We start from the raw sequence: 18,192 nt of genomic DNA, 5'->3' as shown, positions 1-18,192 counted from the left end.
GACTGCCTGCATTGACAGCCTGCAGATCGTGTGCTTTTTGAGCAAAATAGTTCTGCAAATGCAAATTCATCCCATAGATCTATATGTGGGTGGGGGTGCATGTGAGGGAGAGAGACAGAGAGAGAGAGAGAGAGAGAGAATGTGTATGTGTGTGTCTTTGTGTCTCTGTGTGTGTGTCTGTGTTTGTGTCCATTTGCCTGTGTGTGCCTGTCAGGGGCGTATGTGGGTGTGTTGTAGGGAGAAAGCATGTGTATGACAAAGGATCTCCGTGAGTGTGCGAGTAGTAAGAGTGTGCATGTATGTGTATGTGTGAGTATGTGTGTGAGCATGTATAGTGTAGTGAGGTCACATTTAACATGTGACCTGCAAGAAGCAATAACTAAAGAGTCCTTACCATATAGTTAGGAAGCTATTCCATTGATGTAATGATCATACAATGAAAAGGAGACTCTCAAGAAGGAACAGAGTTGTTCCTTGTACAGAGTTGTGATGTTAGTATGGTGTAAATAAACAATTACTTTAAATAAGACCCGAAGGTCTATCTTGTTTAGAATAGTGCACTCCAAACATCCACCAAACAAAAACAAAGTAATTGTCACTTTCAGAGTAATGTGATTAATGAATCTTCATTTCATCCCCCCTGTAATACTAGCATAGGACCTAGTGAACCTTGGAGAAATAAAAGCATTGCATGTGGAATTGGACCCTTTTTTGAAATGTTCGCATAAGTAACAGCAGCTCACTAAACCTTGAAGGTTTCAACACAAAGATGCCAACAATCTAAATGCTCCACCTCTTCTCCGGTGGGTTGCAGTGCAAGGAATTGCCAGGTTTAAGCAAGTGTTAGCAAGCTTCCAGGCATAAGGAGTCAACAGATACTGAGTAAGAGGTATTAATCATGGTGCTAAGATAAATAAAGAGCATCCTTGTCAGACAAACATGTGTGAATGTGCTTATTCTTTAGCTAAGCATACAAACTTTTATAGCTTACCGTGCCACATTGCCATTCATGTGTAAAGCAGGTTCAACCAGAGCAAAGGATTCAAGTAGAACAGACATCCATGACAAAAATTGTTTGGTATTTTAGTGTACCACTAATACACGTGACAGAACTAGTGTGCAGAAAGCAGATCACAAACACAGCACCTCCTGTCACACTGCTGCTATGGAATAAAGATTTCAAAGGCATTCAAGTGCTGGCTCCAAATCACTTGCAGAACATTTAAAAGCGCCAGTGATTGATTCTGAAACCATAGATATCAGTGTTTTGCATTTACACCGATCACCCATTGTCCAATGCCCTCTGCCAGTAACGTGGAAATAGCAATGTGAGTATAGCTGATTGGCTCCACTGTTGTTGATAATGCATTATGGTGTAGGTTTCAGACACTGCAACAGGTGCCATCTCAGCAAGCACAGCCCCCTGTGACTCCACTGCCAGAGGCAAGTCCTACAAGGTGAGTTTCAAATATGGTTTTCAAGCAGCATACTATTCCTGATGGTAGCACTCAATCACAGGGAATAGCAAAACAAACACCAAGATGTCTGTGACACACATCAGGAAATATTATTAGACTCATACACCATCGTGACTGAGAAATTCAATGGCATTAATTCATTTTTGCTAACTCATATTATTTGTGCCAAAAACAAAAGACCTAAAATTATTGTTTTCTGTGTAGACACAGAGCTCCTAATCCAAGTAGAATGCATTGACAAATGCCTCTATTAAAATGACAAAGAAACATTATATGAAGTTGTTAAGTGCTGGACAAGAGAAGCATAAACAAAAAGTCGCAGGGGTATGAGGCCATTGAACAATTTGTGAATGAGAATGAGGATTTTGAATCAGATGCTTTGAGGACAATGGAGACCAATGAGGCTAGGAGTAGGTGAGTACTCATTGTACAGGACAGTGCAAGGACAATCTGACTTAGTGGATCATGTTTCATTTCTGCAGTTGATGGTTAGTCACTTCACGTAATCACACAAGGCTGCCAATTTTGAAAAAATGCAACATACATTCACTGCACAAAAGAGCAAAATACAAGGCTACAGACAGGGGACAGTTAGAATGACCTTAACACATTCAACAAAACAAAGTTTCAACCTGTTGCCCAATACTATCATTTTACTCATATTTAATTCTGGAGTAATTTAATTTCTCTCATAATTCAAAGTTTTTACGTAACTCGCTCCTCAAAGTTTCTTTTTAATAAATTGTGGGAACAATTTTACAATTCCTTTCAGAGCCTGCTATTCCTTTCACTATTCGGATAACCTAAGCTTTTTCAGAATGAACTAACTGGAAGATTTCCTTCCAAGCTCTCTCAATCTTGGAAGCTTCTTGAACTTCATTAGGATGGTTGATTTCCCCTAAACTAAAACTTGATTCTCCTGCTAGGAAAAAAAACGTTATCTTCTTTTTGAGGTGAACTCCTCATTCTTCTGAACTGGCATTTTAAACCTTCTGAAGGCAAAACTAAGCAAATAATGTTTTGTTAAATTCAGCACTGTAAATATTTCATCCATTAACGACACAGGACTTCTCCCAGGCAATTGGCTGAAGTCTCATACTTTCTTGGAATTGATGTACTTGGATCAGAGTTCTAAATGATTTTCTGACCCGTTTTTAAAAACCCTTCACAGAACTGACCCACAGACATCAGCCTCTATTTGAAAATCCAAATCTCAAAGTGCAATAGATAATGCATTCTTCAACAATAATATTGTTTGATTTATGTCTGTGGCTGCGCTAGATATTCATTCAGGTTTAATTGTTTCTTTCTTCCAGTATTCAAATCCCTCGCACACCATTCTTTGATGTTTGGGTTGCTCAGATTATTGACAACTAACCCTTTGCATTTGATCCCCATCTTCCATTTGTTTTGTACATTACAGGGCCTTGTAAAAAGTGTACTGTGGAGCAAATGTTTGTTCGAAATAAGAGTTCTATTCATCTTGATCATGCTTATCTAAGTATCTATTTTTTTTCTGATAGGTCCAGCTAGAGGGAGAGGCTGCATCAGTTGGAGATATTTTCCCTCGCGCGTCAGAGGCTGAAGGGTGACTTTATAGAAGTTTATAAAATTATGAGAGGCATGGATAGCGTGAATATCCAAGGTATTTTCCCAGTGCCGGGGTGTCCAAACTGGAGGGCATAGCTTTAAGGTGAGAAGGGATAGATTTAAAAGGGACTAAGGGGCAACTTTTTCACATAGAGGGTGGTGCGTGTATAGAATGAGGAAGTGGTGGAGGCTGGTATAATTACAATATTTAAAAGGCATCTGGAAGGGTAGGTGTATAGAAAGGGTTTTGATAGTTATGGGCCAAGTGCTGGAAAATGTGACTAGATTTGTTGTGGATCCTCAGGACCAGATCAGGTGTAACCCAGAACTCTGTGGGAAGCTAGGGAAGTGATTGGTGAACCTCTTGCTGAAATATTTGTATTGTCGATAGGCACAGGTGAGGTGACGGAAGACTGGAGGTTGGTTAACGTGGTGCCACTATTTAAGAAAAGTGATAAGGACAAGCCAGGGAACTATAGACCAGTGAGCCTGACCTCAGTGGTGGGCAAGTTGTTGGAGGGAATCCTGAGGGACAGAATGTACATGTATTTGGAAAGACAAGGACTGATTAGAGATAGCCAACATAGTGTGGGAAATCATGTCTCACAAACTTGATTGAGTTTTTTGAAGAAGTAACAAAGAGGATTGATGAGGGCAGAGTGGTAAGTGTGAACTATATGGACTTCAGTAAGGTGTTTAACAAGGTTCCCCATGGGAGACTGGTTTGAAAGGTTAGATCTCATGAAAAACAGGGAGAACTAGCCATTTGGATACAGAACTGGCTCAAAGGTAGAAGACAGAGGGTGGTGGTGGAGGGTTGTTTTTCAGACTGGAGGCCTGTGACCAGTGGAGTGCCACAAGGATCGGTGTTGGGTCCTCTACCTTTTGTCATTTATATGAATGATTTAGATGTGAGCAGAAGGGGTATAGTTAGTAAGTTTACAGATGACACTAAAATTGGAATGATGTGCAATGCCAGTGTTGGACTAGGGTGGACAAAACTGAAAATCACACAACACCAGGTTAAAGTCCAACAGGTTTGTTTGGATGCATTAGTATTTGGAGCACTGCTCCTTCATCAGGTGGTTGTGGATGAATGAATTCTGCATGAATCCATGTAAGATTCTGTAAATCCATTTCTTTTGATTAGTATCAGTCTGAACATTGTGGCATAGACAACCTCACACAGGGCACCTCACACCTTAACTGCATTATCTGGGCCAGAATAACACCAATTGTTAAAGTTCACTTGAGAATGCAACTTCAAAAAGGTTCTGCGATTTACATATGAAAGAACTGAAACCAACATATTCATTCTAAAAGATGAGAAACTTAACAAACAATCCAGGTCTTTTTCAATATATGATTTGAGTTATGTCACACTGCAAACTTTTGCGATAAGTTCTGTGTCTAACGATCTTATATTCCACAGCCTGATGAAGAAGCAACGCTCCGAAAGCTAGTGCTTCCAAATAAACCTGTTGGACTGTAACCTGGTCTTCGGTAATTTTTAACCAAATTGGAGGTGTAGTGGACAGCAAAGAAGGGTACCTCAGATTACAACGTGATCTTGATCAGATGGACCAATGGGCTGAGGAGTGGCAGATGGAGTTTAATTCAGATTAATGTGAGGTGCTGCATTTTGGAAAAGCAAATTAGAACAGAACTTGTACACTTAGTGTTAAGGTCCTAGGGAGTGTTGCTGAACAAAGAGACCTTGGAGTGCAGGTTCATAACTCCTTGAAAGTAGAATCACAGGTAGATAGGGTAATGAAGAAGATATTTGGTGTGCTTTCCTTTATTGCTCAGAGCATTGAGTACAGGAGTTAGGTGGTCATGTTGCAGCTGTACAGGACATTGGTTAAGCCACTTTTGGAATATTGCATGCAATTCTGGTGTCCTTCCAATTGGAAGGATGTTGTGAAACTTGAAACGGTTCAGAAAAGATTTACAAGGATGTTGCCAGGGTTGGAGGATTTGAGCTATAGGAAGACATTGAATAGACTCGGGCTGTTTTTCCTGGAGGGTCAGAGGCTGAGGGGTGACCTCTTGAGGCTTATAAAATCATGAGGGCATGGGTAGGGTAAATAGACAAGGCCTTTTCCCTGGGGTGGGGGAGTCAGAATTAGAGGGCATCGGTTTAGGGTGAGAGGGAAAAGATATAAAAGAGAACTAAGGGGCAACTCTTTCATGTAGAGGTTGGTATGTGTGTAGAATGGGCTACCAGAGGAAGTGGTGGAGGCTAGTACAATTGCAACATTTAAAAGGCATCTGGATGGGTATATGAATAGGAAGGGTTTGGAGGGATATGGGCCTGGTGCTGGCAGGTGGGACTAGATTGGGTTGGGATATCTGGTTGGCATGAACGAGTTGGACCGAAGGTTCTATTTCCTTGCTATATGGTTCTGTGGCTCAATGACTCTATTAGTAATGTTTTGTAGGAATGTAATCTAAGAGAATGATGCAAAGAGATATAAACAAGTAGTGGACAATGAGGAGTATAATGCAGGGAAATGTGATTCTTCATTTTAGCAGGATAATAGATACACATTTTGTTTCAGAAAGTGGAAATCTCTGAAATGTTGATGTTCAGAGAGACAGGGGTATTTTGGTATATACTGAGTAAATTGGGACTGTACTGTCTGAGTGACGTCGGTAGAATGTACAAAACTCTGACAGGTTAGGCTCTGAGAGACTAATCCCGGGGCAAACAAACAGCCATAGTCTCAGGCTACTGACCTCATCATTTAGGACCGAGAAGCAAAGCAATTTCTTCACTCAGCAGTTTGTGAATCTTTGGAATTCTCTGTGCAAGAGAGTTGTGTATGCACCATCATTAAGTACATTCAAGGTTGAGATAAACAGATTCCTTCTGTTTTTTTAAAGAATAAAGGAATAAGTGTAGCAAGTGGAATGAGATTGAGACAGCAAGGTTTATTTTGAAACACAAAGCCGATACAAGTAGCCCAAAGGTTTACTTCTACTCCAATTTCCTTTGTATCTTATGAGTGATACGGTCGCTGAGATAGTGGCCTTCAAATTTGAAGTTAGCATTCAGCCTTCTCTCCCAGCCTTTAAATCACTCCAGATCTCCAGACCTCTGAAATCAATGTATATGGATTTGTTCAGAATCAGGTACAAAGGATGGTGAGGACAGCATTTCCTCATAAAGATAATTTGTCTCCTCATATCTCAGTCAAAATTGAAACATTGTTGATGGCTGTAAAATGACAATTCACCCAGGGAGAGGACAGCATTTTTTTTTGGTAAGACGTTAGAAAAGGAAAATAATTGACATTGAAATGTAATTTCGCATAGCGGTATCGGTTAATTCTGTGATTAGCAATACTAGTGGTGATACATGTAACAAAAATACTCTTGAAAACAACTATTTTGTCATTAAGCTTTAGTTTGAGAATGGTCAATTTGTTTTTATTTTATTTCTGCAAGGTGATATTTTTCCAGCACGTTTTTTAGATTTATTTGATGCCCATTTTTGACGAATGTCATTAGTTGTGGCTACTTTTATTTACGCAGGAGGATGTCATAAATATTCCTCGCTGAAGGCCACAGCTTCAGGCCTGAAAGAAATATGTGCTTCTTAGAAATGCAGGTTTTCTCCAGTTATCCTCCTACCATCCAGTATTGTGCATGTATTCAAGCCTGTGGGAGTCTCTTAAGATTTATCTAATTACAAAAGATTTAGATCCAAGAAATACAAAAAAGTTTCCTCGTTAGGAAAAAAGTCTCATTACTGAATCCAGAAATATTTGAACATTCTAGTATAATTAGCTGGAGTGCTGTCAAACAATAAAATAGCAGTTAATTAGCTCTCTTTTCACTTTCATTATCATCTCAGCAGATTCTAAACAATGCCGACCAAAGCAGTAAATATGCCAACTATAGCTCAGTTGCTCTGTCTGTCTAGTCAGAGTATTTTCTTGGCACCATGCTAATATTTCTCTCTTAATCGACATCACGTAAAAATAAATAGATTATCTCATCAATATGTCACCGCTGTTTATAAGAGTTTGGCTGCTATGCTTCTTTCACTGGGGAAGCAACGGCCGAGTGATAATAATCCAGAAATTAAGCTGAAGTTCTGGGGACCTGGGTTCGAATTCCACCTTGGCCAATGTTGGAATTTGCCTTCTATTTTTAAAAAAATCTGGTGTTAAGTTACTGATGACCATACAGACGTGGTTGATTGTCAGGAAAAAATAACACATCTACCTTATGAATCTCCTTCAGGGAACAAAATCTTCAGGAAAGAAATTAAACCAGATGGGCCATCTGACATTGACCGGAAGAAACAATGACAGAAACAGCCCCGTTGACCATGCAAAGTCCTCCTCACCAACATCTGAGCGTTAGTGCCAAAATTGGGAGAGCTGTCTCACAGACTCGTTAAGCAACAGCCTGACAACGTCATACTCACAGAATCATACCTTATAGACAGTGTCCCAGACACCATCTTCGCCATCTCTGAATATGTCCTGTACCAATAGCAGGACAAACTCAGCAGCATGGCAGTACAGAGGTATACAATCAGGAGGGGGTTGCCCTGGGAGTCCTCAACATTAACTCCAGACCTCATGGCTTCAGGTTAAACATGGGCAAAGAAACCTCTTACTGATTACAACCTACCATCATCCTTGGCCAATTAATCAGTACTCCACCATGTTGAACTACACTTGGAGGAAGCACTGTAAGTGGCAATGTCACAAAATGTCCTCTGGGTGAGGGGATTTCAATGCCCACCACCAAGAGTGGCTCGGCAGCAATGTAATTGATCAAGCTGGCCAGGCCCTAAAGGACAGAGCTCTAGACTGGGCCTGCAGCAGGGTGGTGAGGGAACTAACACGTGGGAAAAAAAATTTGACCTCATCCTTACAAATCTGTCAGCTGCAGATGTGTCTATTCATGGCAATATCAGTAAGAGGGACCACCCCACAGACATTGTGGAGACAAAGATCTGCCTTCACATTGAGAGTACCATCCATTGTGTTGTGTGGCACTATCACTGTGCAAAATGGAAAGGACTTGAACAGATCTATAGCTCAAGACTGGACGTCCATGGGGCACTGTAGGCCATCAACTGCAACAGAAATGTACTCCCCAGCACAAACTGCAAACTCAGGGCCAGCATATCCCCCACTCAATCATTATTATCAAGCCAGGGATCAACCCTTCAATGGAGAACACAGGACGCCATGCCAGGAGCAGCACCGGGCATACCTGAACAGATGAAAATTTGGTGAAGACACCAAACAGGATTATTGCAAGGCAAACATCATAAGCAGCAAGTGTTAAACAGAGCTAAACAATCCCACAACCAATGGATTAGATCTTAGGTCTGCAGTCCTGCCACATCCAGTTGTGAATGGTGGTGAATAATTAAACAACTTACTGGAGGAGGATGCTCCCCAAATATCCCCATCCTCAATGAAGGAGGAACTCAGCACATCAGTGCAAAAGATAACACTGAAGCTTTTTCAGCAATCTTCAGCCAGATGTGCCAAGTGGATGATCCATCTCAGTCTCCTTCAGTGGTCCCCAGCATCACAGATACCAGTTTTCAGCAATTTGATTCACTCCACATGATATCAAGCCTCTGAATATTGCGGAGACTGTGGGCCCTGACAACAATCTGGCAATATTACTGAAAGTTTGTGCTCCAGAATTTGCTGCTCCTGAGCCAAACTGTTTCAGTACAGTTGTAACACTGGCATCTATCAGATAATGCAAAAAATTGCTTGGTTATTTCCTTATACAAAAAGCAGGACAAATCCAACCCAGCCAATTACCACCCCATCGATCTGTCTTGATCATCAGTAAAGTGATGGCAGGAATCATCAGCAGTGCGATCAAGCAATAACCTACTCAGCAATAACCTTGCTCAGTGATGCGGGGTCTAGTTCTACTAGGGCCACTCAGTTCCTGACCTCATTACAGCCTTGGTTCAAACATGGACAAAAGAATTAAAGTCCAGAGGCGATGTGAGAGTGACAGCCCTTGGCATCAAGACTGTTTTCAACCAAGTGTAGTACCAAGGAGTCTATGAAAGCTGGAATCAATGGGAATCAGAGGCAAGCTACCCGCCACATAGGAAGATGATTAAGGTTCAGTCATCTCAGCTCGAAAACTCTGCAGGGGTTCCTCAAGGTAGTGTCCTTGGATAACCATCTTCAGAAGCTTCATCAATGATCTTCTCCCCATCATAAGGTCAGAAATGGGGATGTCTACTGATAATTGAAAATGCTAATCACCATGCATGGCTCGTCAGAAAATGAAGCAGTCCATGTTCAAATGCAATAATGTCGAGACAATATACAGACTTGGGCAAGGAACATTCACATCCCACAACACCCTTCCGATAGGAAGGAGAACAGAATTGCACGCAATATTCCAACAATGGTCTAACCAACGTCCTGTACAGTAGCAACATGACCTCCCAACTCCTATACTTAATACTCTGTCCAAACGCCTTCTTCACTATCCTATCTACCTGCGACTCCACTTTCAAGGAACTATGAACCTGTACTCCAAGGTCTCTCAGTTCAGCAACACTGCCCAGGACCTTACCATTAAGTGTATAACTCCTGCTCTGATTTGCCTTTCTAAAATGCAGCATCTCATATTTATCTAAATTAAACTCCATCTGCTACTCCTCAGCCCATTGGTCCATCTAATCAAGATCCTGTTGTAATCTGAGGTAACTTTCTTTGTTATCCACTACACCGCCAATTTTGACGTCATCTGCAAACTTACTAACTATACTCCTATGTTCACACCCAAATCATTTATTTAAATGATGAAAAGCAGTGGACCCAGCACCGATCCTTGTGGCACACACTGGTCACAGGCCTCCAGTCTGAAAGGCAACCCTCCGCCACTACCCTCTGTCTTCTACCTTTGAGCCAGTTCTGTATCTAAATGGCTAGTCTCTCCTACCATTCCACGAGATCTAACCTTGCTAACCAATCTACCATGAGGAACCTTGTTGAATGCCTTACTGAAGTCCATATAGATCATGTCTACTGCTCTCCCTCATCAATCCTATACATTACTTCTTCAAAAAAATCCATTGCATTTAATTGCATTACCACCATCAAATCCCTGACTATCTAAACCCTTGAGGTTACCATTGACCAGAAACTCAATTGGACTTGCTACGAAAACAGAGTGGCTACAAGGGTAGATCAGAAGCTAGCAATACAGTGGTGAGTAACTCACTTCCTGACTCTTCAAAGCCTGACCATCATTTGCAACGCACAAGTCAGGAATGTGATGAAATATTCCTTATTTGCACAGATGGGTACAGCCCTATCCTCCCCACAACACCACCACCAACCTGCACCCCCCACCCCCACAATCAAGTAAGGAATGATTTCCCTATATAGCACGTAAGACAATACTTGACATTGTGTCTCGGTACCTGTGACAATAATAAATCAATTGAATCAAATTAACACAAGAACATTGACATTGTTTAGGACAAAGCAGACCACTTGATTGGCACTACATCCACACACATCCATTCTTTCCACCACCAAGGTTCAGTAGGAACAGTATATATTATCACTAGATGCATTGCAGAAATTCACAAAAGATCCTCAGACAGCACCTTCCACCTGCATTTAAAAGGACAAGGGCAGCAGATACATAGGAAGACTGTGATCTGCAAGTTCCCCTCCCAGCCACTCACCCCCCTGGCCTGAAAACATATGGTCTTTCCTTCACCGTCGTTGGGTCAAAATCCTAGAATTCACACCCTAAGGGCATTGTGGGTCAACCTACAGCACAGGGAGTGCAGCAATTCAAGAAGACAGCTCACCACCACCTTCTCATGGGCAGCTTTGGACAAGCAATAAAAGCTGATCAGTGGCATCCGATTTTACTGCTCCTCGGATGCTGCTGGAACTGCTGTGCTCTTCCAGCACCACTAATCCAAAATCTGGTTTCCAGCATCTGCAGTCATTGTTTTTACCTAATAAAAGCTGATCAGACAGTCCCATGAATCAACAAAAACACAGCAGTGACCATTACTGTATAGGTACCACGTCAGTTACAAAGCATTTTTGGAAAATTCTAGTGCTCTGAACTACAAATCTAGCTCTTTTAAATGAAAAAATAAATATCCTTGGTCCAAGTAACCAAGTACATGACAAAAATGTTTTCATACATGCTCACCTTCCACGTGCAGAGTTTTACATTGGCTGCTTTTCCCATTGCCAATTATAACAGAACAGATTCAAGTTTACTGCACTTATCTGTCACAAGACTTTTATTTTATAAAGCCTGTGAATGTTAAGGACTATGTAATTAGCTCTATGAGAAGTGCACTACTGTCCATCAGTTTGGTGACACTGTAATGCAGAGAAAGGTTCATTCAATTCACTGAGGTTGGGACAATGTTAGTATAATCCTTCAAGGTTGTAAATGATGAAAATTCCCTCTTCAGTTTAAAGGAAAGACAGTAGCTCATTACAGAACAAAAAGTACACAGGTAATGGATGAGTGTTGCACATTTTTATGGGGTGTTAATGGAAGATAAAAGACCAGGTAGATAATGCCTTTTTTTAAGCTTGATGCAGTTACCTCGACAGATTTATGAGACATGTATTTTAATGAGATTGTTCAATACAGAATCAGATAGTTTGGCCTCAATATTTTGTCTGAAAACAAAATTGTTTTTTTTAACTATGGTGTTAATCAAAATGTTAAAGAATACATAAAAGCAGGAGTAAGCCATTCAGCCCCTCGAACCTGTTCCATCATTTACTGAGATTTTAGCTGATCTGTGGCCTCCGAGTCATAGAGTTGTACAGTATGAAAACAGACCCTTCGGTCCAACCCATCCACGTCGACCAGATATCCCAACTCAATCTCATCCCACCTGCCAGCATCCGGCCCATATCCCTCTAAACCCTTCCTATTCATATACCCATCCAGATGCCTTTTAAATGTTGCAAATATACGATCCTTCATCACTTCCTCTGGCAGCTCATCGCACACACACACCACGCTCTGCGTGAAAAAAGTTGCCCTTTAGGTCTCTTTTATCTTTCCCCTCTCACCCTAAACCTATGCCCTCTGGTTCTGGACTCCCCCACCCCAGGGAAGAAACTTTGTCTATTTATCCTATCCTCCAACACTCCAGGGAAAACCAGCCCCAGCCAATTCAACCTCTCCCAATAGTTCAAATCCTCCAACCCTAGCAACATCCTTGTAACTGTTTTCTGAACCCTTTCAAGTTTCACAACATCCTTCTGACCTTGTTTCATATTTAATGCATTTGGCCCATATCTCTTAATACTTTTGCTCAATACAGAGGAACCCCGATTATCTGAATTTCAATTATCCGAATTTCAGATTATCCGAAGGAGATCTCAAGATCCTGATAGAAACAATGCATCAAAGAAGTGTTTCCAACACTGATCTCATCTTTTGTTTACAATGATTAAAAATGAACTCAGCTCTCAGCTTACTGAAATGCTGCCGAGAACAGTCCTGCACATCGATGGGAGGTACCACCTCCAAATCACTGACCGCCCGCGCCACCCCAGCCCCCCCTCCACATATTCTGACTGGGGGTGGAGGCACGGACAGGGGTCAGACATTGGGTGGGGGCGGACAGTGGGCGGGGTGGGGACGGTGTTGGATGGGGTTGGGGTGGGAGTGTAGCGGACAGTGGGGCAGTGTTGGACAGGTTTGGTGGTGGACGGGGGTGAGGTGGGGGTGGTTGGGGGAGCGATGTTGGATGGACGGGCTTGTGGGATGGACGGGGAGGTGGAGTTGGATGGGTTTAGGGGTGGATGTGGGAGCGGTGTTGGTCTGGGTTAGAGGGGTGGATGGGGTGGGGTACGGGATGTGGGTTTGGGGGCTTGCGCACAGTGTGCTGCTGCCTAGTCTAATAAATGGGGAGCAGACTTAACAGAAAACTCCGAGCCCCAGAGGAAAGCCATTGAATCAATTAACCAAATAATCAATTATCCAAACAAAATGGTGCCCGCCCATCTCGTTTGGATAATCAAGGTTCCTCTGTAAATAATTATCTTTCTCAGAATTAAAATTAACAACTGATTCAGCATCCACTTTTATTTGTGGAAGACAGTTCCAAACCTGTGCCATACCTTGTGTTTCCTAACATCGCTCCTAAACTGTCCGGTCCCAATTCCCACCCTGCTAGTTCTAGAATCTTCAACCAGTGAAAATAGTTTATCTTTATCTACCATGTCTTTTCCTGTTACTATCTTAAAGACTTCAATCAGATCACTGCTAAATCTTCAAAATCCTCGAGAAAATAGGATTAATTGTATGATCTCTCCTCATCACTTAATCCCTGAAGTCCAGGTATCGTTCTTGTAAATCTATATATGGTACACTCTCCAAGGCCAATATACTTTCCTAAGGTGAGTGAGGTGCCCAGATCTGCTCACAGACTCCAAGTGGGGTCTAACCAGAAGTATGTAAAACAGCAGCATGATTTCTGCATCCTTATACTCCAGTCCTCTAAACATAGAGACCAGGACCTGATCAGGTGTACCCTAGACCTCTGTGGGAAGTTAGGGAAGTGATTGCTGGGCCCCTTGATGAGATATTTGTATCATCAATAGTCACAGGTGAGGTGCCGGAAGACTGGAGGTTGGCTAACGTGGTGCCACTACTGAAGAAAGGGAAAAGCCAGGAAACTATAGACCGGTGAGCCTGACATCAGTGGTGGACATTTTGTTGGAGGGAATCCTGAGGGACAGGATGTACATGTATTTGATAAGGCAAGGACTGATTAGGGACAGTCAGCATGGCTTTGTGCGTGGGAAATCATGTCTCACAAACCTGATTGAGTTTTTTTTAAGGAAGGATGTTGTGAAACTTGAAAGGGTTCAGAAAAGATTTACAAGGATGTCGCTAGGGTTAGAGGATTTGTGTTATAGGGAGAGGTTGAATAGGCGGGGCTGTTTTCCCTGGAGTGTTGGAGGCTGAGGGGTGACCTTATAGAAGTTTATAATATCATGAGTAGCATGGATAGGATAAATAGACAAAGTTTTTTCCCTGGGGTGGGCGGAGTTCAGAACTAAAGGGTCTAAGTTTAGGGTAAGAGGGGAAAGATATAAAAGAGACCTAAGGGGCATCTTTTTCACACAGAGGGTGGTGCCTGTATGGAATGAGTTGCCAGAGGAAGTGGTGGAGGCTAGTACACTTGCAACATTTAAAAGGAATCTGGAAGGGAATACAAATAAGAAGGGTTTGGAGGGATATGAGCCAGGTGCTGGCAAGTGGAACTACATTAGGTTGGGTTGTCTGTTTCTGTGCTGTACATCTCTATGACTCTATGGCTCTAAGTAACAAAGAGGATTGATGAGGGCAGAGCAGTAGACATCATCGATATGGACTTAAGTAAGGCATTCGCCAAAGTTCGTCATGGGAGACTGATTAGCAAGGTTGGATCTCATGGGATACAGACAGAACTAGCCATTTGGATACAGAACTGGCTCAAAGGTAGAAGACAGAGGGAAGTGGTGGAGGGTTGCCTTTCAGACTGGAGGCCTGTGACCAGTGGAGTGCCACAAGGATCAGTGCTGGGTCCACTACTTTTCGTCATTTATATTAATGATTTGGATGTGAACATAAGAGGTATAGTTGGTATGTTTATAGATGACATCAAAATTGGCGGTGTAATGGACTGCAAAGGAAGTTACCTCAGATTATAATGGGATATTGATCAGATGGCCCAATGGGCTGAGGAGTGGTAGATGGAGTTTAATTTAGATAAATACGAGGGGCTGCATTTTGGAAAAACAAATCAGAGCAGGACCAATACACTTAATGGTAAGGTCCTGGGAAGTGTTACTGAACAAAGAGACCTTGGAATGCAGGTTCATAGGTCCTTGAAAGTAAAGTCTCAGGTAGATAGGATAGTGAAGAAGGTGTTTGGTGTGCTTTCCCTTTTTGGGCAGAGTATTGAGTATAGGAGTTGGGAGGTCATGTTGCGGCTGTGCAGGACACTAGTTAAGCCACTTTTGGAATATTGTGTGCAATTCTGGTCTCCTTCCTATCGGAAGGATGTTGTAAAATGTGAATGGGTTCAGAAAAGATTTACCAGGATGTTGCCAGGGTTGGAGGATTTGAGCTGTAGGAAGAGGCTGAATAGGCTGGGGCTGTTTTCCCTGAAGCATCGGAGGCTGAAGAGGTTTGTAAATCATGAGGGGCATGGATAGGGTAAATCAACAAGGTCTTTTCCCTGGGGTGGGGGAGTCCAGAACTAGAGGGCACAGGATTAGTGTGAGAGGGGAAAGATATAAAAGGGACCTAAGGGGCAAGATTTCCACATAGAGGTGGTGCATGTATGGAATGAGTTGCCAGAGGAAGTGGTGGAGGCTGGTACAAATACAACACTTAAAAAGCTTCTGAATGGGTATATGAATCAGAAGGGTTTCGAGACATATAGGCCAAGTGCTGGCAAATGGAACTAGATTAGGTTAGAATATCTGGTCAGCATGGGTGAGTTGGACTGAAGGGTCTGTTTCTGTGCTATGATCCTCTGACTTTATGGTCATCAGTGCCTGAGATTCATAAGTTTCACCTTCCTCTTTAAATCCTCTTCATGGATTCACGCTTCGTATTTCGGAAATCTCTTGTAACTTTCCAACACTAATGTCCCCCGCTTGCACACCCTCTCAACTTCCACTGACTAATTTGTTCTTCAATTCTGACCTTTTACAGATACCCACTCCACACTTCACACCATCATTGTTGCTGTACTATCCAGAGCCACACAATGCCAATTATTCCCTGAACTCTACCACCCTTTCACCGTCTGCTCTTCATTACATGCTTTCAAAAATATTTCTACCCCTAAGCTTTCGGACAGATCTCAATGGCACAGCGTTTTATTTTAAAATTAATCCATGAGAATCTTTGGACGTGTCTACGTTAACAATATATTTATACAGTATAGGTAGACAACTCTTTATCCAAAATCCCAAAATCTGAAAAGCTTCAAAGTCTGAAGGTTTTTTTGTGAAGATTTTTTTCTCATTAACAAGGTTGTTTGGCAAACAGTTAACCCAAGTCGACACCCACTCGATGCGTATCACTCAGGTGCAATGTGGGAGGCGTGGCCCAGCAATGGCAGGCCTCAATTCTGTTTCAGGGCCTGTTTTACTGAATGAGTCTGCTACTCCAGTAAGATTTTTTAAAATTTCACCATCAAACTGTCACTTATTCTGAAATTCGAAAAATTCTGAATTCCAAAAATCAGTTGGTCCGAGCATTTCGGATAAAGGATTGTGAACCTGTACCTAGAGTGTTATGAAATGTCCTAACGTCACAGAAGCATTGTAAAACAAGGTATGACACCAAGTTATATGAGTCAATGTTAGGTCAGATGAACAAAGGTTTGGTGAAAGAGATTAGCTTGAAGAGGTGTCTTAAAGGTGGGAAGTGAGATCATGAGCTGGTAGAGTGTAGGGAGGGTATTCCACGGTTTGGAGCTTTGGTTGCTGAAGGCACTCTCATGGTGGAACAATAAATAATGAGGCTAAGGAGAGACCAAAATTAGAGAAGCGCAGATATCTCAGTAGGTTTGGGGCCTGGTAGAGATAACACCCTCAAACACCTCAAAACCTGCACCAGGCTCATGGTCGACAGTGTTACTTGCCCCTCTGTATGCATATGGACAATGAACAACAGCCATCTCAAATCCTGAGAGAAATGTCACCAGCAATGCTTCCACAAAATGTTGCCAATCCAATGGCAGGATAGACTCCTAAACATCAGCATCCTGTCTCAGGCCAACATCCTCAGCTAGGCACTGGAATCAGCTGTGTTGGATGCAATCTTTAGTCCATGACCACTCACTCAATCTAAAGAAGTATCTGTGATGATAGGTTACAAACAAGGACTGCAGATGCTGGAAACCAGATTCTAGATTAGAGTGGTGCTGGAAAAGCACAGTAGTTCAGGCAGCATCCAAGGAGCAGGAAAATCGACATTTTGGGCAAAAGCACTTCATCAGGATTCCTGTGATGGTGGCAGCCAGTTTTGCAGCTGGCCCAGGTGAAAATCAAGTGAAAAAGTGGAAGGAGGGTGTGAAACCATTAGCATCCCATCCAACTCTCTCAAACACCACTGGGCAGAGTGTGAGAAGTTAGTACTGAACTATTGAACCACCACATGAAAGTTACGCTTAGTCCTAAGAGACTACCTGCAAAGTAGCAAAGATCAGAGTGAACAAAAGCAAAGGGGGAAGGCCACAGAGAGATTTCAAAACATGGATGAGAATTTCATAATCATAACATTACTTGACTGAAAGGGAGGGGAATGTGGATCAGAGGTGATGGGTGAACGAGTTTAGACACAGAATTGTGGATTACCAATCTTTGGGAAAATTGAACGAAGACATTCAGTTATGTTAAAGTAATTATGTAAATATAATTTGTTGTTATATGACTAACCTTTCTCTGTTGAAGATCTGCAACTCCTTACTGTCCATGAATTCAAATATTAACTCGCCTTAGATCAAGAACAGAGTAGAAGTGACAAAGTTATTTTTGTTTCCCTCTTTCCTCTTTTTTTTTCTCTTTTTTTTACTTACCTCATGTTGAAGAGCTTGGTCATGGCGAAGGAATCAGCAGCAGCGAGTCGGTCCAGCGCGGACTCAAGTATGCCCCCTGCAGACTCATGGCAGCAGTGTCGGAGGCAAGTTTGGGTTCCCAGCAACGTCTACATCCAACGCAGACTCACAGAGGCAGCAGCGGAGGAGAGTCTGGGTCCAGTACAAGACCCAGCAGCGGTTACACCAGCGAGGTGGGCCTGAAGCTCACTCATAGTAGTGACAGAGTTTGGTTTGGGCTGATGGCATCAGTGTTATCTGCAGGACTCAGAGTGGTGAGGGCATCAGTGGTGGTGAGAGAGCACTGAAGAAAGTGATGTTTATTCCAGCAGCAGTGAAGGGAACTCGCCCCTGGTCACCAGACCATGGCCCACGATGGAGCACTCAGCAAGAAGAACTGTAAAGTTGAACACTTCTTCTTTATTTATTTAATCTTCTGCTTTTATATTATATGTTTTGGTTTCTTTTTCTGTGTTTTCAGATGGCACTAGAGAGTGACGACACTAT

Source organism: Chiloscyllium punctatum, chromosome 3, assembly GCF_047496795.1.
Source record: "Chiloscyllium punctatum isolate Juve2018m chromosome 3, sChiPun1.3, whole genome shotgun sequence".
Taxonomy (NCBI): Eukaryota; Metazoa; Chordata; class Chondrichthyes; order Orectolobiformes; family Hemiscylliidae; genus Chiloscyllium; species Chiloscyllium punctatum.
Note: the sequence above shows the minus strand (reverse complement) of the source record.